Below are 26,851 nucleotides of genomic sequence, written 5' to 3' on the forward strand. Positions count from 1 at the left end.
TTCTGCATGTGACAAATAGTGTTAGCAAAATGTGGATGACATTTTTTTTGTCAAAAGCTGCTCTCCTGCTCGATCTGCACAATGTGGTGCGGAGAGAGGCAGCTGATGCTGGTTGCTGAGGCAACTGCAGGACACCCAGCAAGTTCCGTGCACAAGCCTTTTTGTGATGAATGGGAACTTGCTAGGGGTCATACAGTTGTAAAGGATCAACTTTTGGGTACGTGCACTGGCACTTAAAGGAGTACTCCGCCCTTAGATACCTTAAACCCTATCTTAAGGATGAGGGATAAGATGTCAGATGGTGAGGGCTCCGCAATCTCCATGAAGCTCCCGGCGTTCTAGACAGTATGTGAATCAATATGTAATTTATTTGGAATATCCATTGTCCTTACAAGCAGTGAGTTTCAAAGCTAGAGAAATGCTAAATTTTCAACATTTTCATGAAATTTGGGGATTTTTTTTTCAACTATGTTAAAGTAGAATATGTCACGAAAAAACGATCTCGGAATCAGAATAATCGGTAAAAGCATCCCAGAGTTATTAATGCTTAAAGTGACAGTGGTCAGAATTACAAAAAATGGCTCCGTCCTCAAGGTGAAAAAGGGCTCAGTCCTTAAGGGGTTAAACAGATATAGCAATATTACAAAGATCATATGACATTTTAAGCAGTTTACGTATAATATATCAGAATGTTTACATAAACAGGACGACACATAGGACACAGGGTCACACATTTAGTGGGAGATGAAAAGTGTCCAGAGGAAAAGTTGACCAGTTGCCCATAGCAACCAAGGCCTTTTTTTTTAAAAATGAAAGAAGCAATCTGATTGGTTGTTATGGGCAACTCAGCAACTTTTCCTCTACACAGGTTTTGATAAATCTCCCCCTTAGACTGGAAGAAAGGAGATTGTGTCTAAGGCAGAGGAAAGGGTTTTTTACACTAAGAACAATAAGGATGTGGAATCCTCTGCCTGCAGATGCGGTTTTATTAGTCTGTACAGACGTTTAAACAGCAACTGGATGAATATTTGCAAAAACATAACATTAGGATATAGGCCCTGATTTTTTTTAGCGTTTTGTGATGCCCGCGCTGTAGCATGTTGCAGAAAATTATTTCCAGATAATAATCAAATAGACCAAAATATAAGCAGTGTGCGCTGAGAGGGACTTAGAAATAGTAGATAATATAAATATATAATTTAATATAATATATATAATATATAATATAATGTAAAGCATACCTTGGAACTGTAGACTGGATTGGAGGAGGGAAGAACTAGTAGCTTTTTCTCTAGGTGATCATGCAGTGTATAGGGGTCAGACGGACAATGCTGCAAAGGGAGTAAAGATGGCAATGACTAATGGCTATACAAACAAAAACAAAAATGTATCAGCAATGTACCTCTAGATGTCAGCAAGTGTGGTTAGTGATGATAATTCTGTCAGCATATAGAGCAACATCGCTGCTGATAACGTCCGTCAGGTCAATGAGCTGCTCTCAGCGCTTTTTGGAAAACAAACGGTAAGCATTGCTCCCGAGGAAGGAAACCGTTTGTTTTCCGAAACACGTTGAGAGCATTTTTGGACTTCCAGAGCCACCATAGTGACGTCACTATTGCTAGCAACAACGAGCAACCCGGAAGCCATTACCAGCGTGGTAGAGACGCCGCCGGCCGGGACGATTCACACACTACGAGATCAACTCCAGGACATCTGAACCTTTCAGTCGGAACAATCGCAACAGAAGCAGGTACCATCCCGGACATTCAGAACACTGTATAGAGGTATCTGCGATGCGAAATATACTACTGCCTTTTTCAACACAGGTCTAATCCCTCCCTGCAGCTCATTGACCTGACGGACGTTATCAGCAGCCATATTGCTCTATATGCTGACAGAATTATCATCACTAACCACACTTGCTTACATCTAGAGGTACATTGCTGATACATGTGTAGCATTACAACTAAGCGTCTTTTTTTTTTTTTTTGTATAGCCATTAGTCCAGTGATTCCCAACCGCGGTGCCGCAGCACACGTGTGTGCCGTTTTGCACTGGCTGTGGCGCCACAGTATTTTGCCGTGATTTTATTATTTTTTTAAATATCCCGCCCCGGCCTGCGCGCTTGTGACTGGCGGCGCAGGGGGGAAGGGAAGTCTGCGTGTGCACTGTGCACACAGCGTCCCTTTGCGTCCCCCTCCCCCTCTTCCTTGGTGCCCTGAGACAGAACAAGCTGCGTCTGCGCCGAACTCCCGTGCCTGCCGTGGAACTGCAAGCTGCGCTGGCCGGCTTGCTTCAGGTACCGTACCCATGTCCACCACCCCCTGTCATCCATGTCCGCCTTGTCCACCCCCCTGTCACCCCTGTCCGCCCCCCGTCACCCATGTCTACCTCCCTGTCACCCATGTCCACCCCCCCTGTCACCCCTTTCCACCCCGTCTGTCACCCCTGTCCACCCCGTCTGTCACCCCTGTCCACCCCCCCTGTCACCCATGTCCACCCCCCCGTCACCTATGTCCACCCCCCCCGTCACCCATGTCCACCCCCCCTGTCACCCATGTCCACCCCCCTGTCATCCATGTCCGCCTTGACCACCCACCCTGTCACCCCTGTCCACCCCCCCTGTCACCCATGTCCACCCCCCTGCCACCCATGTCCACCCCCCTGTCACCCATGTCCACGCCCCCTGTCATCCATGTCCGCCTTGTCCACCTCCCTGTCACCCCTGTCCACCCCCCCTGTCACCCATGTCCACACCCCCTGTCACCCATGTCCATCCCCCCCTGTCACCCCTGTCCACCCTCCGTCACCCATGTCTACCCCCCCTGTCACCCATGTCCACCCCCCTGTCACCCCTGTCCACCCCCCCTGTCACCCCTGTCCACCCCACCTGTCACCCCTGTCCACCCCCCTGTCACCCATGTCCACGCCCCCTGTCATTCATGTCCGCCTTGTCCACCTCCCTGTCACCCCTGTCCACCCCCCTGTCACCCATGTCCACTCCCCCTGTCACCCATGTCCATCCCCCCCTGTCACCCCTGTCCACCCCCCGTCACCCATGTCTACCCCCCCGTCACCCATGTCCACCCCCTGTCACCCATGTCCACCCCCCCCTGTCACCCCTGTCCACCCCCCGTCACCCATGTCTACCCCCCTCTGTCACCCATGTCCACCCCCCTGTCACCCCTGTCCACCCCCCCTGTCACCCCTGTCCACCCCCCTGTCCACCCCCCTGTCACCCATGTCCACCCCCCCTGTCACCCATGTCCACCCCCCTGTCATCAATGTCCGCCTTGTCCACCCCCCCTGTCACCCATGTCCAACCCCCCTGTCATCCATGTCCACCCCCCCTGTCATCCATGTCACCCCTGTCCACCCCCCCTGTCACCCATGTACACTCCTCTACACCCCTGTCACCCATGTACACAACTCTACACCCCTTTGTCACCCATGTACACTCCTCTACACCCCTGTCACCCATGTACACTCCTCTACACCCCTTTGTCACCCATGTACACTCCTCTACACCCCTGTCACCCATGTACACACCTCTACACCCCTTTGTCACCCATGTACACTCCTCTACACCCCTGTCACCCATGTACACTCCTCTACACCCCTGTCACCCATGTACACACCTCTACACCCCTTTGTCACCCATGTACACTGTTCTACACCCCTGTCACCCATGTACACTCCTCTATACCCCTTTGTCACCCATGTACACTCCTCTATACCCCTCTCTCACCCATGTACACTCCTCTACACCCCTTTGTCACCCATGTACACTCCTCTACACCCCTCTTTCATTCAAGTACACTCCTCTACACCCCTCTGTAATCCATGCGGAGCCTAATAGGTTTGTTTTGCAGGTTTAACGGTGAAGAATTGTGTGTGGAAGAAATCGTGATGATGGCCCGGACCAAATGGAGAAGAGAAGGCAACGAAGCAAATTAGAGAAGACGTCATTGGTGAGTTGCTGCATACAGCAGCACTTGAAACTACATACCCACTGATAAATAGATATACTGCAATGCATTTTTGACCATCCCCGCCCCCCCCCTTTTTTTTTTTTTGCTTATCAACCTTGGTAGCGGTGCCCCGCGGAGATTTTTTTTTTCGAGGTGTGCCCCGACCCGAAAAAGGTTGGGAAACACTGCATTAGTCATTGCCATCTTTACTCCCTTTGCAGCATTGTCCGTCTGACCCCTGTACACTGCATGATCACCTAGAGAAAGAGCTACTAGTTCTTCCCTCCTCCAATCCAGTCTTACAGTTCCAAGGTATGCTTTACATAGATACATTATCCATCTACTATTTCTAAGTCCTACTTTTTTAATACCTATTCACAGGGGAAGGTATTCCCAGTGGTGCAGCAGAGCGGGCATTCCATAGGTTCTGATGCAGCGCTAGTGCTATATATATTAATCAAATAGACCAATTGCCACAGAGTGGGAAAGTGCTAAAGTTTTCACCATTTTAACTGCAACTTCCAGTATGACCTTAAAGGAAAACTGTCAGATATTTTCTCCTGCACTATTCACAGGTACTGATGGATAGTGCGGGAGACGCTGATTCCAACGAGGCCTTTCTTACCTGGATCCGCCCGGCCGTTCGCCCGCAAATGTAGTTTTATTATATGTGGAAATCTTGCTGCAACTGGCACGGCTTCTGTATCTTAAAGGGGTACTATGATGGAAAACTTTTTTTTTTTTTTTTTTTTATTAACTGGTGCCAGAAAGTTAAACAGATTTGTAAATTACTTCTATAAAAAAAAATCTTAATCTTTCCAGCAGTTATTAGCTGCTGAATACTACAGATTAAATGATTTTCTTTTCGGAACCCAGTGCTCTTTGCTGACATCATGACCACAGTGCTCTCTGCTGACATCTCTGTGTATTTTAGGAACTGTCCAGAGCAGCATATGTTTGCCATGGGGATTTTCTCCTACTCTGTCCAGTTCTTAAAATGGACAGAGGTGTCAGCAGAGAGCACTGTGGTCATGATGTCATCAGAGAGCTCTGTGTTCCAAAAAGAAAATAATATCCTCTGTAGTATTCAGCAGCTAATAAGTACTGGAAGGATTAAGATTTTTTAATAGAAGTAATTTACAAATCTGTTTAACTTTCTGGCACCAGTTGATTAAAAAAAAAAAAAAAAAAAGTTTTCCACTGGAGTACCCCTTTAACTGGCACTGACGTCAGCGCCGCTTATGAATATTCATCCCCCCTCCCTCCAGTTAGGAGCGGCAAAGAGAGGGAGAACTGGAGGGAAGGGGGATGAATATTTATAAGCAGCGCTGACGTCAGTGCCAGTTAAGCTGCAGAAGCCCCGCCCGTGCCAGTTACAGCAAGATATACACATAGAATAAAACCACAATTGCGGGCGAATGGCCAGGCGGATCCGGGCAAGGTAGGGATCGTTGGAATCAGCGTCTCCCACACTATCCTTCAGTACCTGTGGATAGTGCGGGAAAAATATCTGACAGATTTCCTTTAAGTATGTGGTAAGGGTATGCTGGGAGTTGTAGTTTCACCCATCATAACTGCAGAACTTACAAGTGACTTCAGCTCTGATAGGACATAATAAGGAGAATACAGAATGATATCAGTGACTACAGGTGATGTCTTCTCTATAGTCTTTCCTTATCTAATCCAGATGGTACATACCGCCAGGACTTGTTTCAGCTAAATGTTCACTCAGCAGAACTTTACGCCCAGATGGTTCCTATGTCAGTGGATTCTGATCCTCTATACGAAAACAATAATTATTATAATACTGCCAAACACTGTATATAATACTGGCACGCAGCCTCTGAATATAATTCTGACACACTGTACCCTCTGAATATAATACCGCCACACACCGTACCCTCTGTATATAAAACCGCCACACACCTAACCTCTGAAAATAATACTACTACACACTGAACCCTCTGAATATATTACTACAACACACTGTACCCTCTGAATATAATACTACCACATACTGTGCTCTCTTACTATAACCTTGCCATGCACCCTCTGAATACAATACCTTAATGTATTGTGGCTTATAAAAAACCATACACTATGGCCAACATGTATAATTGTCTTGACTTTTTTTGTGTCTAAAAATGGTGCAAAAAAGGGTTTATTTGTGCCTTTTTTGCGCTTGAGTTGCAATCCACTAATTTTGGCAATACACATGATATGGAAGGGTTTTATGAAAAAAGGTGCAAAACAACCAAAATGTCTCTAAAACTACACCAGCCAAGAGTTAGCTTAGCTTTTTGGTGAATGTGAAGAGTGAAATTTTAGAAAATGTGACCTTCACAAAATGTATCAAATGGTCTGCTACCTTTTTACACCTACAATGATAAATTCCGGCCTATACCTCTGAATTGCAAAACACTCTGTGCCCCTCATATATAGTAATAATGCCCCATCCTGCGACCCCACATATAATAATTATAACCCGTCCTGTTCCCCCCACATTATAATAATGCCCTCTGTCATGTGCCCCTCGCATATAATGCACCCTGTGCTGTGGCCCTCACATATAATGCCCCTGTCATGTTCCCCTCACATATAATGTCACCTGTCCTGCCCCCTCAGGGGATTATATGTGAGGGGCACTGGAAAGGGGGTATTATAAGTCCTGGGTACATGTCAGGGGGGAATTGTATGTGAGGGGCAAAGGACAGGGGGTATTATAAGTGAGGGGCACATGACAGGGGGCCCCTGTCATGTGCCCCCACATATAATGCCCCCTGACATGTGCCCCTCATATATAATGCAATTGCCCCGTTGCCCCCCCTGGATACGCCACTGGTGCAGCAAGGAGGGGAAAGAGCCTCAAGTTTGAGGCTTGATTAGGATGTGCCCAGGCACACCCGGCACACCCCGTGCACACACCTATGTTCTGAGCTGTTTTCAAGGCAAAGGTAAATTCAAAGCTAAGACAAAACATGTATGGCTATGGGTAAGCAGATGGTACTTGGTAGTAACTAACATGTTAATTAAAAACACACTGTACTAGGGGATTTTTTATTGTTTTACAATTAATGTCCCAAATGATCGCTTTTTGGAGGCAGATACCTGTCAGTATTTATAAGCACATAGAAGTATTGAAAGAAGCAATCACTTTTTCCAAATGGTCCGCAAATTATTCCTTTTTAGGAGCAGCAACAGCCTTTCTGCATCGAGAGTAAAAAAAGCAATAGGTTTTTTTTTTTTTTACAAGAAAAAGGAGTCATGAAAAATGATTCCCATTTTATGTGTAGCAACAGGATTGGCATCATCGAAAGTTCACAAACGTGACACAGAACCCTCTGTGTGGCTTTATCACAATAAGTGTAAAACATAAAAAAAACTGTCATACTTACATACTTAACTTCCAATAAAAACAGATTTTTTTACTGACAGCACAGATGCAGAGCACTCTTTGCTGCTTTACTACAACTGTTATATATGTGTGGCCCTACTCTTATCTGTGTTTTTCACTGCTCACTGTCCCTAACAGAGATCTTCACCTAACACCTGTGTTACGCCGAGCGCTCCGGGTCCCCGCTCCTCCCCGGAGCGCTCGCTACACTCTCCTCACTGCAGCGCTCCGGTCAGATCCACTGACCCGGGGCGCTGCGATACCACCTCCAGCCGGGATGCGATTCGCGATGCGGGTAGCGCCCGCTCGCGATGCGCACCCCGGCTCCCGTACCTGACTCGCTCTCCGTCGGTCCTGTCCCGGCGCGCGCGGCCCCGCTCCCTAGGGCGCGCGCGCGCCGGGTCTTTGCGATTTAAAGGGCCACTGCGCCGCTGATTGGCGCAGTGGTTCCAATTAGTGTTTTCACCTGTGCACTTCCCTATATCACCTCACTTCCCCTGCACTCCCTTGCCGGATCTTGTTGCCATCGTGCCAGTGAAAGCGTTTCCTTGTATGTTCCTAGCCTGTGTTCCAGACCTCCTGCCGTTGCCCCTGACTACGATCCTTGCTGCCTGCCCCGACCTTCTGCTACGTCCGACCTTGCTTCTGTCTACTCCCTTGTACCGCGCCTATCTTCAGCAGCCAGAGAGGTTGAGCCGTTGCTAGTGGATACGACCTGGTCACTACCGCCGCAGCAAGACCATCCCGCTTTGCGGCGGGCTCTGGTGAAAACCAGTAGTGACTTAGAACCGATCCACTAGCACGGTCCACGCCAATCCCTCTCTGGCACAGAGGATCCACTACCTGCCAGCCGGCATCGTGACAGTAGATCCGGCCATGGATCCCGCTGAAGTTACTCTGCCAGTTGTCGCTGACCTCACCACGGTGGTCGCCCAGCAGTCACAACAGATAGCGCAACAAGGCCAACAGCTGTCTCAACTGACCGTGATGCTACAGCAGCTACTACCACAGCTTCAGCAATCATCTCCTCCACCAGCTCCTGCACCTCCTCCGCAGCGAGTGGCCGCTTCTGGTCTAAGACTATCCTTGCCGGATAAATTTGATGGGGACTCTAAGTTTTGCCGTGGCTTTCTTTCCCAATGTTCCCTGCACTTGGAGATGATGTCGGACCAGTTTCCCACGGAAAGGTCTAAGGTGGCTTTCGTAGTCAGCCTTCTGTCTGGAAAAGCCCTGTCTTGGGCCACACCGCTCTGGGACCGCAATGACTCCGTCACTGCCTCTGTACACTCCTTCTTCTCGGAAATTCGAAGTGTCTTTGAGGAACCTGCCCGAGCCTCTTCTGCTGAGACTGCCCTGTTGAACCTGGTCCAGGGTAATTCTTCCGTTGGCGAGTATGCCGTACAATTCCGTACTCTTGCTTCAGAATTATCCTGGAATAATGAGGCCCTCTGCGCGACCTTTAAAAAAGGCCTATCCAGCAACATTAAAGATGTTCTGGCCGCACGAGAAATCCCTGCTAACCTACATGAACTCATTCACCTAGCCACTCGCATTGACATGCGTTTTTCCGAAAGGCGTCAGGAGCTCCGCCAGGATATGGACTCTGTTCGCACGAGGCGTTTCTTCTCCCCGGCTCCTCTCTCCTCTGGTCCCCTGCAATCTGTTCCTGTGCCTCCCGCCGTGGAGGCTATGCAGGTCCACCGGTCTCGCCTGACACCTCAAGAGAGGACACGACGCCGCATGGAGAATCTCTGCCTGTACTGTGCTAGTACCGAACACTTCCTGAAGGATTGTCCTATCCGTCCTCCCCGCCTGGAAAGACGTACGCTGACTCCGCACAAAGGTGAGACAGTCCTTGATGTCTACTCTGCTTCTCCACGTCTTACTGTGCCTGTGCGGATATCTGCCTCTGCCTTCTCCTTCTCTACTATGGCCTTCCTGGACTCCGGATCTGCAGGAAATTTTATTTTGGCCTCCCTCGTCAACAGGTTCAACATCCCGGTGACCAGTCTCGCCAGACCCCTCTACATCAATTGTGTAAACAATGAAAGATTGGACTGTTCCATACGTTTCCGCACGGAGCCCCTTCTAATGTGCATCGGATCTCATCACGAGAGGATTGAACTTTTGGTCCTCCCCAATTGCACTTCCGAAATTCTCCTTGGACTTCCCTGGCTTCAACTTCATTCCCCAACCCTGGATTGGTCCACTGGGGAGATCAAGAGTTGGGGGCCCTCTTGTTCCAAGGACTGCCTAAGACCGGTTCCCAGTAACCCTTGCCGTGACTCTGTGGTTCCTCTTGTAACCGGCCTCCCTAAGGCCTATATGGACTTTGCGGATGTTTTTTGCAAAAAACAAGCTGAGACTCTACCTCCTCACAGGCCTTATGATTGTCCTATCGACCTCCTCCCGGGCACTACTCCACCCCGGGGCAGAATTTATCCTCTGTCCGCCCCAGAGACTCTTGCCATGTCTGAATACGTCCAGGAAAATTTAAAAAAGGGCTTTATCCGTAAATCCTCCTCTCCTGCCGGAGCCGGATTTTTCTTTGTGTCCAAAAAAGATGGCTCTCTACGTCCTTGCATTGACTACCGCGGTCTTAATAAAATCACGGTTAAGAACCGCTACCCCCTACCCCTCATCTCTGAACTCTTTGATCGCCTCCAAGGTGCCCACATCTTTACCAAACTGGACTTAAGAGGTGCTTATAATCTCATCCGCATCAGAGAGGGGGATGAATGGAAAACGGCATTTAACACTAGAGATGGACACTTTGAGTATCTGGTCATGCCCTTTGGCCTGTGCAACGCCCCTGCCGTCTTCCAAGACTTTGTTAATGAAATTTTTCGTGATCTCTTATACTCCTGTGTTGTTGTATATCTGGACGATATCCTGATTTTTTCTGCCAATCTAGAAGAACACCGCCAGCATGTCCGTATGGTTCTTCAGAGACTTCGTGATAATCAACTCTATGCCAAAATAGAGAAATGTCTGTTTGAATGCCAATCTCTTCCTTTCCTAGGATACTTGGTCTCTGGCCAGGGACTACAAATGGATCCAGACAAACTCTCTGCCGTTTTAGATTGGCCACGCCCCTCTGGACTCCGTGCTATCCAACGTTTTTTGGGGTTCGCCAATTATTACAGGCAATTTATTCCACATTTTTCTACCGTTGTGGCTCCTATCGTGGCTTTAACCAAAAAAAATGCCGATCCCAAGTCTTGGCCTCCTCAAGCGGAAGACGCCTTTAAACGGCTCAAGTCTGCCTTTTCTTCGGCTCCTGTGCTCTCCAGACCTGACCCATCTAAACCCTTCCTATTGGAGGTTGATGCCTCCTCAGTGGGAGCTGGAGCTGTCCTTCTACAAAAAAATTCTTCCGGGCATGCTGTTACTTGTGGTTTTTTTTCTAGGACCTTCTCTCCGGCGGAGAGGAACTACTCCATCGGGGATCGAGAGCTTCTAGCCATTAAATTAGCACTTGAGGAATGGAGGCATCTGCTGGAGGGATCAAGATTTCCAGTTATTATTTACACCGATCACAAGAACCTCTCCTACCTCCAGTCTGCCCAACGGCTGAATCCTCGCCAGGCCAGGTGGTCTCTGTTCTTTGCCCGATTTAATTTTGAAATCCACTTTCGGCCTGCCGATAAGAACATTAGGGCCGATGCTCTCTCTCGTTCCTCGGATGCTTCTGAAGTTGAACTCTCTCTGCAACACATCATTCCTCCTGACTGCCTGATTTCCACTTCTCCAGCCTCCATCAGGCAAACTCCTCCAGGAAAGACCTTCGTTTCTCCACGCCAACGCCTCGGAATCCTCAAATGGGGTCACTCCTCCCATCTCGCAGGACATGCGGGCATCAAGAAATCTGTGCAACTCATCTCTCGCTTCTATTGGTGGCCGACTCTGGAGACGGATGTTGTGGACTTTGTGCGAGCCTGCACTATCTGTGCCCGGGATAAGACTCCTCGCCAGAAGCCCGCTGGTTTTCTTCATCCTCTGCCTGTCCCCGAACAGCCTTGGTCTCTGATTGGTATGGATTTTATTACTGACTTACCCCCTTCCCGTGGCAACACTGTTATTTGGGTGGTCGTTGATCGATTCTCCAAAATGGCACATTTCATCCCTCTTCCTGGTCTTCCTTCAGCGCCTCAGTTGGCTAAACAATTTTTTGTACACATTTTTCGTCTTCACGGGTTGCCTACGCAGATCGTCTCGGATAGAGGCGTCCAATTCGTGTCTAAATTCTGGAGGGCTCTCTGTAAACAACTCAAGATTAAATTAAATTTTTCTTCTGCATATCATCCTCAATCCAATGGACAAGTAGAAAGAATTAACCAGGTCTTGGGTGATTATTTACGACATTTTGTTTCCTCCCGCCAGGATGACTGGGCAGATCTTCTACCATGGGCCGAATTCTCGTATAACTTCAGAGTCTCTGAATCTTCCTCCAAATCCCCATTTTTCGTGGTGTACGGCCGTCACCCTCTTCCCCCCCTCCCTACCCCCTTGCCCTCTGGTCTGCCCGCTGTGGATGAAATTTCTCGTGATCTTTCCATCATATGGAGAGAGACCCAAAATTCTCTCTTACAGGCTTCATCACGCATGAAGAAGTTCGCGGATAAGAAAAGAAGAGCTCCTCCCATTTTTTCCCCTGGAGACAAGGTATGGCTCTCCGCTAAATATGTCCGCTTCCGTGTCCCTAGCTACAAGTTGGGACCACGCTATCTTGGTCCTTTCAAAATTTTGTGCCAGATTAATCCTGTCTCTTACAAACTTCTTCTTCCTCCTTCTCTTCGTATTCCTAATGCCTTTCACGTTTCTCTTCTTAAACCACTTATCATCAACCGTTTCTCTCCCAAATCTGTTTCCCCCACTCCTGTTTCCGGCTCCTCGGACATCTTCTCCGTCAAAGAGATTCTGGCATCTAAAAAGGTCAGAGGCAAAACCTTTTTTTTAGTTGATTGGGAGGGTTGTGGTCCAGAAGAGAGATCCTGGGAACCTGAGGACAATATCCTAGACAAAAGTCTGCTCCTCAGGTTCTCAGGCTCTAAGAAGAGGGGGAGACCCAAGGGGGGGGGGGTACTGTTACGCCGAGCGCTCCGGGTCCCCGCTCCTCCCCGGAGCGCTCGCTACACTCTCCTCACTGCAGCGCTCCGGTCAGATCCACTGACCCGGGGCGCTGCGATACCACCTCCAGCCGGGATGCGATTCGCGATGCGGGTAGCGCCCGCTCGCGATGCGCACCCCGGCTCCCGTACCTGACTCGCTCTCCGTCGGTCCTGTCCCGGCGCGCGCGGCCCCGCTCCCTAGGGCGCGCGCGCGCCGGGTCTTTGCGATTTAAAGGGCCACTGCGCCGCTGATTGGCGCAGTGGTTCCAATTAGTGTTTTCACCTGTGCACTTCCCTATATCACCTCACTTCCCCTGCACTCCCTTGCCGGATCTTGTTGCCATCGTGCCAGTGAAAGCGTTTCCTTGTATGTTCCTAGCCTGTGTTCCAGACCTCCTGCCGTTGCCCCTGACTACGATCCTTGCTGCCTGCCCCGACCTTCTGCTACGTCCGACCTTGCTTCTGTCTACTCCCTTGTACCGCGCCTATCTTCAGCAGCCAGAGAGGTTGAGCCGTTGCTAGTGGATACGACCTGGTCACTACCGCCGCAGCAAGACCATCCCGCTTTGCGGCGGGCTCTGGTGAAAACCAGTAGTGACTTAGAACCGATCCACTAGCACGGTCCACGCCAATCCCTCTCTGGCACAGAGGATCCACTACCTGCCAGCCGGCATCGTGACAACCTGCTATCGCTAAAATATCTGTTAAAGCTATGTGCATAGGCTTTTGTGGTGGCTCTAAAATCACCCCTATACTGCTTCATGATTGGCAGCAAGAGCTGTTTTAAAGGCATTCTGGGGTTTCCTGAGGTCATGTGATCCAATTTCTCTATTGCGGAAGGCCCCAAAATACATTAGATGATTGGACGATCTGGATAAAGTCAGCACTTATGATTGACTTTATTGTTCTGTGTATGGACAGCTATCTGTTCTCACATCACACCTGATTCTGTCAGGGGCAAGGCGAAATAGCAATATTATGCTGTGAAAAAACAGACGCTTTGACAGAACCTGATGGACACCATTGTATCTCAGTTGGATCTGGTGATATCCAATGCAGATTAGAACAGAGCCCAACTTAATGAGGTACTCTGGGGAACCTAAGTTATCCCAATCCACAGGTTGGATAATAAGTGTCTGATCCTCAGAGCACTCCAGCCCTCACCTTTGGAGACAAGCAGGAGGGTCGGCTGGCTGAGTAGTCCTTCACACGAACGTATCTCCGAAGGTTGGGGCCGGAGCGCTCTCGGGACTGGTAAGTAGCTGACACCATTCAGAACATTTAAAGGGTCCCAGTGGTAGACCCCCTAAGATCAGACACTTTAACTGTGTATAAAGGATAAGTTAGGTTCCCTGGAGTACCAATTTAGCAAACAAGTAAACTTTAGTTTGTAAAATTAGAGCACAAAGTTGTTTTACTGTAAAACTTTATAAAAAACTAAAAAGTTTGCTGTGTCTTTTCTTTGTTTTTAATAGAATCTTCCAGAATGAATCATTACCGTGAGAAAAAATCAGCAAAGAAATTGTCTGCAATGTAAAACCAGTAATTACCTAAATAATTTGTCTTTGCAGAGGTTATCCTCATACAAGTGTGCCATGGCTCAACATTATCTTATCGTACCTCTTGGAAAGCAGCCCAGCCGGCAGGAATCTCTTTCCTCCAGGCCTTAAGAGGATACAATGTTTTCTCAGTAGCGAGCAATTAATTATCAAGCATCCCCCCGTAGATATGTCTTATTGATTGTAAAACCATACTCCAATGTTGTGTGACAATGTGGCTTTGATAAATGCTCTGTATAAAGTCTAATTGTTTTGTATAATGATTTGTTTTCTTAGCCCCCCCCCCCATAATTGTGTATAATTAGGCATTTGTTGATGAAAAGACATTATATAACTAAAAAACAACAAATCAGCCACGTAGCAGACAAGAAAAATAAAGCAACAAACTGCGAGGCTGACCTTTCCCATTCAGCGCGCAGCTTGTTATTATGTTGGTGGTGGGATGAAAGTGCAAACAGCTTCTTCATTGTGAGGACGACACAAAGGGCTAAACTTAGACTCAATAGGGAGTTATCACAATATTCACTTCCAGGGCTCTGACGGCTATGCTTTCGGGAACATTACAAAATAATCAATAGTCTCATCTGGAAGATAAAGCTTTGGGCTTTTAGGGTGAATCTCAGCACCAACAGGGGAAGGTTACAGAAGACAAAGCCACACTTTATATGAGTTTACTTGAATTGAGAACACCAAATTATCCCCTTCATGTGAGATAGGATAGTAGGGGACATGCATTTGGGATGAAAAGCTAAAACTTTTAAAACTTTTACATTCAATGGGTTTAAGCAGGAGTGGTAACCTGTTATGAAAGGAGATGAGACAAATGACTGCCTGGGGTAGAAATTGTTGGTAAACTTTATATTTCCAAATGTTCTCCCCAGTAGTTTTTGCTTACTGATTTTTCCATTGGCATTGCCATTGGGGAACAAAGGGGGGGAGTTTGGGCAAATTGACACTCGACATCCAATGTTTTGCACGCAGGCTGTAAGTGAAAACCAGTGTCATATATCGAGAAACACAATCTTTCTAGGCAATCTTGTTGTCACATCCAGGGAAGAGAAAGACTGCAACCTACCACTTTCCATAAACACCTTTCCCTACCTACTTAGATTATCTGTCCTAAATGGTGGAACTGGGGGACGGTCCCTAAACTGGACTAAGTGCAGAATCATAAGAGTAGTAAAACAATCAGACAAACCAGGTCGGTAACACACAGGCAGATAAGGTACAAAACGAAAAAGGCAAAAGACAGAGTCAGGGAAAGCTATGGGTCAAACCTGGAGCATTGTACAAAATCAGAAGGCAAATGTAACATCAGTAAACAGGCATTGGGTCAAACCTAGACAGTGGCAAGGTACAAAATGAACAGGAAAAGGCAATGTCAGGCAACAGGCAAAGGTCAAGTCAAAGGAGGTTAGCAAGGATATACAGACACAAGGAACAAGGAACAAAAGTGATGGAAAGAATTATATCACGGGCACAGAATCACGATAACACCTCCGGGAGGTGTCAACACCAGCACCGAGCAGATTGGTCTGATTCTCTCACCTGTAGATAGACTGCCCAGCACATCACTCACTGCCAAACAGCTCAGCAATGTACAGAACTGTTGTAAAAATGACAAAGGAAACTGTCAGGCACACTGAAAGGAGGACAGATGAAGGGCTGGAGCTGGGCAAAATACATTATGTAACAGGTGCATAGGAAGATTACACATTTGTCATCAAGTTCTTATGCATGCTGTATAGTATACTACACAACGTACATAGAAAAACTGTGTCAATGCTGTCTCTGCATTTGCTACAGCACCAAGTGACACCAACCATAGGGATACCACCGATTTTTTTACTGCCTGGCTTAGTATTTTTATATTACATTAATATGATACATTAGAGAAATTAATTTCTGCTATACTTACTTATGATAAGATAGCAAATTATCTTTCAGAGCATGAAGTTGTAATACTCACATTTCAGAAGACAGGAACTCCGGTGGATGTGGATCCGCTGGACCTGTGTGGCAGATGACTCAGACCATACCAGGGAGTGGAGTCTAAGGTGCCGCTGGTTTTCACCTGAGCCCGCCACAAAGCGGGATTGTCTTGCTGTGGCAGGCGGCACCCAGGTCGCTACCCCTGGCATGGCTCGACCACACAGGCGGCTGAGGAGATGTGAGGCACAGGAGGGATAAGGCAGCTCGTAGTCAGGATAGCAGAAGGTCAAGGCAGGTGGCACAGTAGCGTAGTCAGGACGTAGCAGGAGGTCAATAGGCAGGCGGCAGTGGAGCAAGGTCAAGTCACAGAGCAAAGGATCAGATACACGGCAAGGCAACTCTCAGGAATGCTTTCTCTCAGGCAGAAGGCAACAAAGATCCGGCAGGGAAGCGAGGAGGGTGGAGGAATTTATCAATGAGCCACAGAGGAATTACACTAATGAGCTCACTGGCCCTTTAAATCTAGGGGACGGGGACACACGTGCCTCAGCAGAGAGGCATAGGTAGGGGCAGGAGAAGCACCAGGTGAGCAACGGATTGGGGCTCGCATGCGGGCGCATCCCGCGATGCGAGTCCCAGCCCCGCCGGCAGCAGGAGGTAACGGGACCATGCGCTCACGGCCAGCGTGTGCGGCCGGAGCGCATAACGCAACAGAAGTATTTGTATGAGGAGTTTGTATGTTAACCTAAATTTTGTGTGGGGCACCCTGGGTTCTTTGGTTCCCTCTACCAATCCAGAACCTACAGAAATGCCAATTTGCTTTCTTGGTTAAAGCATAAGAATTAGCTATTAAAGGCATTGTCTGAAACATAAATTAAAAATATAGGGACAGGCTGAGATGACAATTTGCTTGTCTCTAGTTATAAGTGATTTATTAGAGCAACATGGGGAGAGTCTCCAGCTCAAGACCCCTTCTATGATTTGCCAGAATGGGGAGTGGCACCCATTCTGATGTACTCTAGCCATCTTTTATGACATACACAATTTATCTTAATGGTCAAAATCTAGTACTATGATTTCCCTATAGTGGCAAGGAAAATATTTGGCTGGGCACAGCTGTTAAATGGAGGTGCCTGGAATGGATCTCACAATGATTAGCTGATCACTATGGCAGACTGAGTCTGAAAAGGGTCTTTGATGAGACAATCCCATTAACTGGTAGCATCAAGTCTAAACAAAGGGCAACAATAACATCTGAAACTCCAGCCAAGACCAACATCCTCAATAGAAACAATATTCAATATATAATTTTGGGCCCCATAATTGATGCCCTTTGTGAATAAAACGCTACTTATAACTCTTAAAGTAATCCATCAAATCCCTTGTAACCACAGTCCCCACAGACTCTTTATAGTGACATGAGAGTTACACAGGAAAGTTCTGTATTTTAGTGGCTCTATGCAGCAGTTCACAGACAGGTTCAGCAGCCATTGTTCCAGTATAAAGAGCGAGAAGTACAGTATCATGCTGGACTATACACAGCTGCAGTGAATTGAGAATTTATTCTTATGTTTTATTCTTAACCAGCATGAAGCTTTGAAAGGCACATTGGGAGTCCACCAATTACTGGCGAAGGTGTTGAGGTTTATTCAGAGAATGGGCCGGATTTGGAAAGATTGGAACTTTTCAATAAAGCATCTCTCCTGTGTGTTCATGAACATTTTAAGACCCTGTCTATTCACTGCTTTCTAGCGTGCAGCTTCTATATTGGGAATTAAATACGTTCCCCAACATTGAAATTGCAACACCAAGAAGGGCAAGCCATAGGGTTATGCAAGGTGAGGAAGTTGCAAGTGTCGCTAATATTTGCAAATGACCACATTTTTTAGCATCTAGCACCAATCTGTGGCCAGGTTTTCTGCCACATGAAACCTCAGGAATCAGATCAGGTCAGTACAGTATGACTGTATGATACCTTCTGTTCTTTGGCATTTGAAAGTGTTGGCTCAATTTTGCATATGCATCCAGCTGCAAGTATTTTACCCTGAAGTTTGTGTTTATTACATTTGATGCCTTCCTGTCCACTTCTATCTACACGTATATATATTTAAAGTTATGGCTTCTCAATGCATAAATGTCCAGAAAGACCAGAAGAGATCATCTATAATGTACAAACCACCTAAACATTATTAGCAGACCTGTAAGTCCTGCACTTTTTCAGGTGTGGCCTCCATGAGTCAGACTTTTTTTCTTATACAGCCCACAGGTAATCGATCAGAATTAGACCTGGAAAATTTGAAGACCAAGTAACCACCCTGACTATTACCTCTTTGTCATGTTCCTCATAGTGCTCCTTGAGCCCCTGGTGAGATGCACTATCATTGCTTCCCCACATACGTTGAGGCCCTACTCACAGGAGACATCTTCTCTGGTCTACTGTAAGTCATCCTGTTTCCTTTTCTTCTCCATTAGGCTCAGAATGGCAGAATGAATTTTTCCAGCCAAAACTCATCTCTTCAGCATCTACAGGACAAACATCGTAGTCTCTGCATTTTTCCAGTGCCATCCCCACACCCTCATAATTGCCCCATTTATAGGTCCCCAAATTGTGATAATGTCCCCCTTGGCGATCCCTCACAGTAAAAATGGGTTGGTTAGTAGGTCCCCCATTAATCCCTGAGTCCTCTCCCTTTCTATAATGTGGGGCCACGGCATGGCCCTGCATCATAGTGGGTCGGGCCCGGCACCTAGCAACGGCTGTGACCTGTGGCTAATAGCACGAGGCACCGATCGCTGTGCTGGGCACTATTTACACTTTAGACACGACGTTCAAAGTCGATCGCCGCATCGAAAGTGAAAGTTAATCAGTGCTAGTTAACTCAGTGAGCTGTTTGGGACCACAGCAGCAAAATCACGGGATCCTGAACAGCTGGAGAACACCAGGAGGATCCCTACCTGCCTCCTATGGGGGCTATAACATTGCAGAAAAAGTGAAAAAAAAGTTAATATAAAAAACTAGAGATGAGGGAACTTTTCAAAAATTCGATCCGCCGAATTTTCCGAAAAAGTTTGTTTCGATCCGAATTTGTTTGCAGCGAATCAATATTAAAAAAGGCTATTTCTAGCCTACATACAGCCTCTATAGGGGTATAGAACACTTTGCTGTGTCGTAAAATGCATATGGAGTGTGCTGGGGTATTGAAATAATATTGTTATTCAGAATAGAATGCAGATTAGCAGCATCACTCTTAGAATCACTGCCGCACAGCAGCACAATGACAGAGCCTGGTGGTGGCATCAGTGTCTGGAGACCATATAATGACTGAATCACACAGCGTGGAGGTGTTGGCAGCATGAGGACACCATATAGTGGCTGAATGACACAGCGTGGAGGTGTTTGCAGCATGAGGACACCATATAGTGGGTGAATGGCACAGCGTGGAGGTGTTGGCAGCATGAGAAGACCATATAGTGGCAGAATGACACAGCGTGGAGGTGTTTGCAGCATGAGGACACCATATAGTGGGTGAATGGCACAGCGTGGAGGTGTTGGCAGTATGAGGACACCATATAGTGGCTGAATGGCACAGCGTGGAGGTGTTGGCAGCATGAGGAGACCATATAGTGGGTGAATGGCACAGCGTGGAGGTGTTGGCAGCATGAGGACACCATATAGTGGCTGAATCGCACAGCGTGGAGGTGTTAGCAGCATGAGGAGACCATATAGTGGCTGAATGACACAGAATGGAGGTGTTGCAGCATGAGGACACCATATAGTGGCTGAATCGCACAACGTGGAGTTGGCTGTTGCACGAGTACACTACACACCAGGGCTTCACAATCCCCCCCCAAAAAAACAACACAATATGAGAAATGTTTGACAAAGATTTCTCGTAGGTAGCACCCGCTATCCAAAAATTTTAAATTCCCAGGCCCCACCTCTGCGGCATCAGGAACCCATTTATTGCCTGAAGGACACAGCCTGGAGTTGGCTGATGCACGAGTACACACCAGGGCTTCACAATCCGCCCCAAAATCAACAAAATTGTATAATTAAAAAATAATAATTATACCTTTGTGTAAGAACAAGCGCATATCCAACATTTCAGAAGACTCTATAATGCAGGACGGTGGACCACCCAAAGACTTTCTTCTAAAAAATAATGAACCACACAATTTTTGATTTTTTTTTTTTAATTCTAATTCCTAGACCCAGGCCCCACCTCTGCTGCATCAGTAACCCATAGATTGCCTAAAAGACACAGCCTGGAGTTGGCTGATGCACGAGTACACACTCGGGCTTCACAATCCACCCCAAAAAACAGCAAATTTTTTTGAAATTGTCTGACGAAATACCTTTGTGTAAACACAAGCGCATATACAACAGTTCAGAAGACTCCATAATGCAGGATGGTGGACCACCCAAAGACTTTCTTCTCAAAAATAATAAACCCCACACTTTGTGAAAAAAAAAAAATTTGAAATTCAAAGACCAAGGCCCCACCTCTGCTGCTTCAGTAACCCATATATTGCCTAACGGACACAGACTGGAGTTGACTGATGCACGAGTACACACTACACATCCGTCACCCGGGCTTCACAATCCACCCCAAAAGACAGCATTTTTTTTTTTTAATTGTCTGACGAAATACCTTTGTGTAAAAACAAGCGCATATACAACAGTTCAGAAGACTCTGTAATGCAGGACGGTGGACCACCCAAAGACTTTCTTCTTAAAAATAATAAACCACACAATGTTTGAAATTTGGTTAAAAAAATTATTACATATGTGTGTAAGCGCATCTGTTTCAAAAAGATCAGATCACCAAAGGATTTTTTCACCAAAAATTATTAAGCAGAGTTAATCCCTCTCCGTATTTTTTTATTTTAATTAAAAAATCAAACGCACCACGCATTCCATTGTGTATCCGTTAGCATTCTGCAAAATTCTATTTTAATACTGATAAAATTGTAAGTAAATTTAACAATAACACTACCCAAGAGTGTTTAATTACCCCATACATTGCACCAGGAACAGTCAGGAGTAGGCCTCAGCAGTACCCAAGAGGCTTTAATAACCCCTTACCTTGCCCGATCAATTGCGAGATCAAGCAATAACAGGTGTGTTATGGACTCAGATGTCCTGGGCCGCACTAGCGCTCCACTGAACGGATTAGCGTGTTTCTATCTTTTAAGGACAGGTGCGTGTTACACGCTGAAACCAGTTCGTGATAGGGATCTGGGATGGCAATTATTTACCCTTAAAACGAGGAATTGGCAGTAAGTGAGGGTCATAAGCTCGCATTGATTAAGTCCCTGCCCTTTGTACACACTGCCCGTCGCTACAACCGATTGGATTGGTTAGTGAGGTCCTCGGATCGGCCCAGGCGAGGTAGGAGAAGGCCCTGGCAGAGCGCCGAGAATTTAACGATCATTGTTGAAATTTGCATTAAGCATGAATTTAGCTACTGCTAAACATCTAAAAATGTAAGGCCCAAGGCCAGAGGCACCAGGGAGGCAAGTAGTTTGTGAAAGACACAGAATGAGTCTGGAGCATGCATTTGCAGTACACAAGAGGGTTTCATAACCCCATACATTTAAAGATCAATGTTTACATTTGCATTAAGCATGTATTTAGCTACTGCTAAACTTCAAAAAATTATAGGCCCAAGGCCTGAGGCACCAGTGAGGCAAATAGTTTATGAAAGACACAGAATAAGTCTGGAGCAGTCATTCGCAGTACCCAAGAGGGTTTCATAACCCCTTACATTTAACCCCTTAAGGACCAGGCCATTTTACACCTTAAGGACCAGAGCGTTTTTTGCAAATTTGACCACTGTCACTTTAAAAATTAATAACTCTGGAATGCTTTTAGTTATCATTCTGATTCCGATTTTTTTTTTTTGTGTTATATATCCTTCTTTAACTTAGTGGTAAAATTTTATGGTAACTTGCATCCTTTCTTAGTGAAAAATCAAGAAAAACCCAAATTTGATGAAAAAAATGAAAATTTTGCATTTTTCTAACTTTGAAGCTCTCTGCTTGTAAGGAAAATGGATATTAAAAATATTTTTTTTTGAGTTCACATATACAATATGTCTTCTTTATGTTTGCATCATAAAATGTATGAGTTTTTACTTTTGGAAGACACCAGAGGGCTTCAAAGTTCAGCAGCAATTTTGAAATTTTTCGCAAAATTTTCAAACTCACAATTTTTCAGGGACCAGTTCAGTTTTGAAGTGGATTTGAAGGGTCTTCATATTATAAATACCCCATAAAAGACCCCATTATAAAAACTACACCCCCCACAGTATTCAAAATGACATTCAGTAAGTGTATTAACTCTTTAGGTGTTTCACAGGAATAGCAGAAGGAGAAAATTCTAAATCTTCATTTTTTACACTCGCATGTTCTTGTAGACCCAATTTTTAAATTTTTGCAAGGGGTAAAAAGGAGAAAATTTTTACTTGTATTTGAAACCCAATTTCTCTCGAGTAAGCACATACCTCATATGTCTATGTTAATTGTTCGGCGGGCGCAGAAGAGGGCTCAGAAGGGAAGAAGCGACAAATGGTTTTTGGGGGGGCATGTCACCTTTAGGAAGCCCCTATGGTGCCAGGACAGTAAAAAAAAAAACACATGGCATACCATTTTGGAAATTAGACCCCTCAGGGAACGTAACAAGGGGTAATGTGAACCTTAATACTCCACAGGTGATATAAAAAATAATAATAATTTTACCTAAAGTGCTTGGTTTCCCAATAAAATTACATTTTTAAAAAGTGTAAAAGCAGAAAATACCCCCCAAAATTTAAAGCCCAATTTCTCCCGATACAGAAAACACCCCATATGGGGGTGAAAATTGCTCTGCTGGCACACTACAGGTCTCAGAAGAGAAGGAGTCACATTTGGCTTTTTGAAAGCAAATTTTGCTCTGGGGGCTTGCCGCATTTAGGAAGCCCCTATGGTGCCAGGACAGCAAAAAAAGAAACACAAGGCATACCATTTTGGAAACTAGACCCCTCGGGGAACGTAACAAGGGGTAATGTGAACCTTAATACCCTACAGGTGTTTCTCGACTTTTGCATATGTAAAATTTATTTTTTTTTTTTACCTAAAATGCTTTGTTTCCCAAAATTTTTACATTTTTAAAAAGGGTAATAGCAGAAAATACCCCCCAAAATTTGAAGTCCAATTTCTCCTGATTCAGAAAACACCCCATATGGGGGTGAAAAGCACTCTGCTGGCGCACTACAGGTCTCAGAAGAGAAGGAGTCACATTTGGCTTTTTGAAAGCAAATTTTGCTCTGGGGGCATGCCGCATTTAGGAAGCCCCTATGGTGCCAGAACAGCAAAAAAAAAAAAAAAAAAAAAAACACATGGCATACCATTTTGGAAACTAGACCCATCGGAGAATGTAACAAGGGGTAATGTGAACCTTTATACCCCAAAGGTGTTGTAAAAAAAAATTTTTTTTTTACCTAAAATGCTTGTTTTCCCAAAAATGTTACATTTTTAAAAAGGGTAATAGCAGAAAATACCCCCCAAAATTTGTAACACAATTCCTCCCGAGTACGGCGATACCCCATATGTGACCCTAAACTGTTGCCTTGAAATACGACACGGCTCCAAAGTGAGAGCGTCATGCGCATTTGAGGCCTAAATTAGGTACTTGCATAGGGGTGGACACAGGGGTATTCTACGCCAGTGATTCCCAAACAGGGTGCCTCCAGCTGTTGTAAAACTCCCAGCATGCCTGGACAGTCAGCAGCTATCTGGCAATACTGGGAGTAGTTGTTTTGCAACAGCTGGAGGCTCCGTTTTGGAAACAGTGGCGTACCAGACGTTTTTCATTTTTATTGGGGAGGGGGGCTGTGCAGGGGTATGTAGTGTTTATTACTTTTTATTTTATTTTTTGTTAGTGTAGTGTTTATTACTTTTTATTTTATTTTTTGTTAGTGTAGTGTTTTTAGGGTACAGTCACACGGGCGGGGGTTCACAGTAGTTTCTCGCTGGCAGTTTGAGCTGCGGCAGAAAATTTGCCGCAGCGGAAACTTGCAGCCGGATACTTACTGTAAACCTCCGCCCATGTGAGTGTACCCTGTACATTCACATTGGGGGTAGGGGGGGAGAGAAACATCCAGCTGTTGCAAAACTTCAACTCCCAGCATGTACGGTCTATCAGTGCATGCTGGGAGTTTTAGTTTTGCAACAGCTGGAGGCACACTGGTTGTGAAACACCGAGTTTGGTAACAAACTCAGTGTTTTGCAACCAGTGTGCCTTCAGCTGTTGCAAAAGCTACAACCCCCAGCATGTACGGACAGCGGAAGGGCATGCTGGGTCTTGTAGTTATGCAACAGCTGGAGGCATACTACTTTGGCTGGGGATGCTGGGGATTGTAGTTATGCAACAGCTGGAGACACACTGGTTTGCTACTTAACTCAGTGTGCCTTCAGCTGTTGCAAAACTACAACTCTCATCAGTCACCGACAGCCAACGGGCATGCTGGGAGTTGTAGTTATGCAACCAGCAGATGCACCACTACAACTCCCAGCATGCACTTTAGCTGATTGTGCAAGCTTGGAATTGTAGTTATACAACAGCTGAAGGTACACTTTTCCATAGAAAAAATGTGCCTCCAGCTGTTGCAAAACTATAAGTCCCAGCATGCCCATAAGGGAATGCTGGGAGTTGTGGTGGTCTGCCTCCTGCTGTTGCATAACTACAGCTCCCAGCATGCCCTTTTTGCATGCTGGGAGCTGTTGCTAAGCAACAGCAGGAGGCTGTCACTCACCTCCTACTGCTGCTGCTCCACGCCGCCGCGCAGGTCAGTCCCTCGCCGCCGCCGTCGCTCCTGGGGCCCCGATCCCAACAGGGATGCCGGGGATCGGGCTACCCAGCACCCGGGGTTTTCTTCCCGCACCCGCTCACGTCCTCCGGAAGAGGGGCGGAGCGGGTTGCGGGAGTGACACCCGTAGCAGGCGCCGGAAACCGGCCGACGAATCAGGGCGATCGTGAGGTGGCACCAGTGCCACCTCACCCCTGCTGGCAATGGCAACAGCCAGTAATTCCGGATCACCGGAGACCCGATTGACCCGGATTCCGCCGCAGATCGCTGGACTGAATTGTCCAGCGATCTGTGGCCATCGCCGACATGGGGAGACGTAAAGACCCCCCTGAAAGATTTCAGCAGGCATCCGGCACCGGCTCCGCTCCAGCTAGCGGCTGGGGCCGGAAATGCGCAGGGCGTATCCATACGCCCTTTGTCCTTAAGTACTTGGAAACGGGGGCATATGGATATGCCCTGTGTCCTTAAGGGGTTAAAGATCAATGTTTACATTTGCATTAAGCATGTATTTAGCTACTGCTAAACTTAAAAAAATTATAGGCCCAAGGCCAGAAGCATCAGTTTCCCCCATATTAGGAGCATAATTGTCCCCCAGATTAGGCAGCATAGATGTCCCCCAGATTAGGAGCATAGTTGTCCCCCAGATTAGGAGCATAGTTGTCCCCCAGATTAGGAGCATAGTTGTCCCCCAGATTAGGAGCATAGATGTCCCCCAGATTAGGCAGCATAGATGTCCCCCAGATTAGGAGCATACTTGTCCCCCAGATTAGGCAGCATAGATGTTCCCCAGATTAGGAGCATAGTTGTCCCCCAGATTAGGAGCATAGTTGTCCCCCAGATTAGGCAGCATAGTTGTCCCCCAGTCAGTGCGGGCCGGTCAGAGCCAATCAAAGGGCCGTTTGTGGCAAGCGGGCCGTACAATTCCCAGGTCTGCCCCAGAGAGTTTCATAACCAACCATTATAGAGAAAATTTTGTTGTAGGAGCATGGTCAATCTACTCAGACCCATCTGTCATTGGTGGCTGGAAATCCTGGCTGATCCATCCCTGATTCATCTTGACAAACGTCAGTCTCTCCACATTTTTAGTGGACAGACGAGTTTGCCTTGGGGTGACTATGGCCCCGGCCGCACTAAACACTCGCTCTGATGGCACACTACTGGCCGGGCAGGACAGCTTTTCCAGGGCAAACTCCGCTAGTTGCGGCCATAAATCGAGTTTGGCTGCCCAGAAGTCCAGCAGATCTTATACGGTTGTTGGAACGGTAATGTCAAGGTAAGCCATCACCTGCTGGTTCAGGGTCCTGCTCCATGTCCACCTGCTGCTGATGAGTTGCTTCACTATGCGGCTGAAGGAAGCTACTCATCAGCGACTGTAGACTCAGGCTGCTGCTGATTGAGCCGGTACTGGGCCGGTAGTGAGGGTCTAATATGGTGGAGATCCAGAAGTCATCGCGCTGATGAATTTTGACAATTCGGGGGTCACTACGCAAGCAACTCAGCATACATCGTGCCATTTGTGACAGTGACTCACTGGGACTACCTGCCTCCATCTCCACTGCATACTGCCACGGTGTGTCTGGGTCCTCTGTCTCGCCTCCCTCGTCTCGCAAAGTGTGCTTGGCGGTGTACGAGTGGCTGAAGTGCATGCACAGTTTCCTTGCCATTGTCAGGATGTCTTGCAAATGGGGTGAAGACTTGATGAACTTCTTGACAACCAGATTCAACACGTGTGTCATGCAGGGCGAATGGTTCACACTTCCTTGTCGCAGCGCGGCCACGATGTTCTTCCCATTGTCCATCACCATGGTTCCCATTTCCAGATTTCGTGGACTAAGCCATACTCGGATTTCTTCACGAATGAACTTTAGCAGTTCCTCCCCTGTGTGACTCCGTTCGCCAACCATGTGAAGGACAGCTTGACACCGCCGTGCCCTACACACATGGTACGATGAAGGGCCACCGAGATTTGAACGTGCAGTGGAGGCCGAGGACATGGGGGAGGAGGAGGAGGCGCACACTGTAAAAGGACCAACTG

At 46.8% G+C, this 26,851-nt stretch overlaps 1 long non-coding RNA gene across 1 annotated transcript in view; it reads right to left on the reverse strand.

Annotated features, from left to right (window-relative positions):
• Positions 1 to 1,253: 1,253 nt before the first annotated feature.
• LOC130326071 (uncharacterized) overlaps positions 1,254 to 26,851 on the reverse strand; it is a 54,984-nt gene continuing 29,386 nt past the window's right edge. The window contains exon 3 of the long non-coding RNA XR_008870793.1: positions 1,254 to 1,331. This is a non-coding gene — a long non-coding RNA (uncharacterized LOC130326071). The remainder of the gene's footprint in view (positions 1,332 to 26,851) is intronic.

This window comes from Hyla sarda, chromosome 1, assembly GCF_029499605.1.
Source record: "Hyla sarda isolate aHylSar1 chromosome 1, aHylSar1.hap1, whole genome shotgun sequence".
Taxonomy (NCBI): Eukaryota; Metazoa; Chordata; class Amphibia; order Anura; family Hylidae; genus Hyla; species Hyla sarda.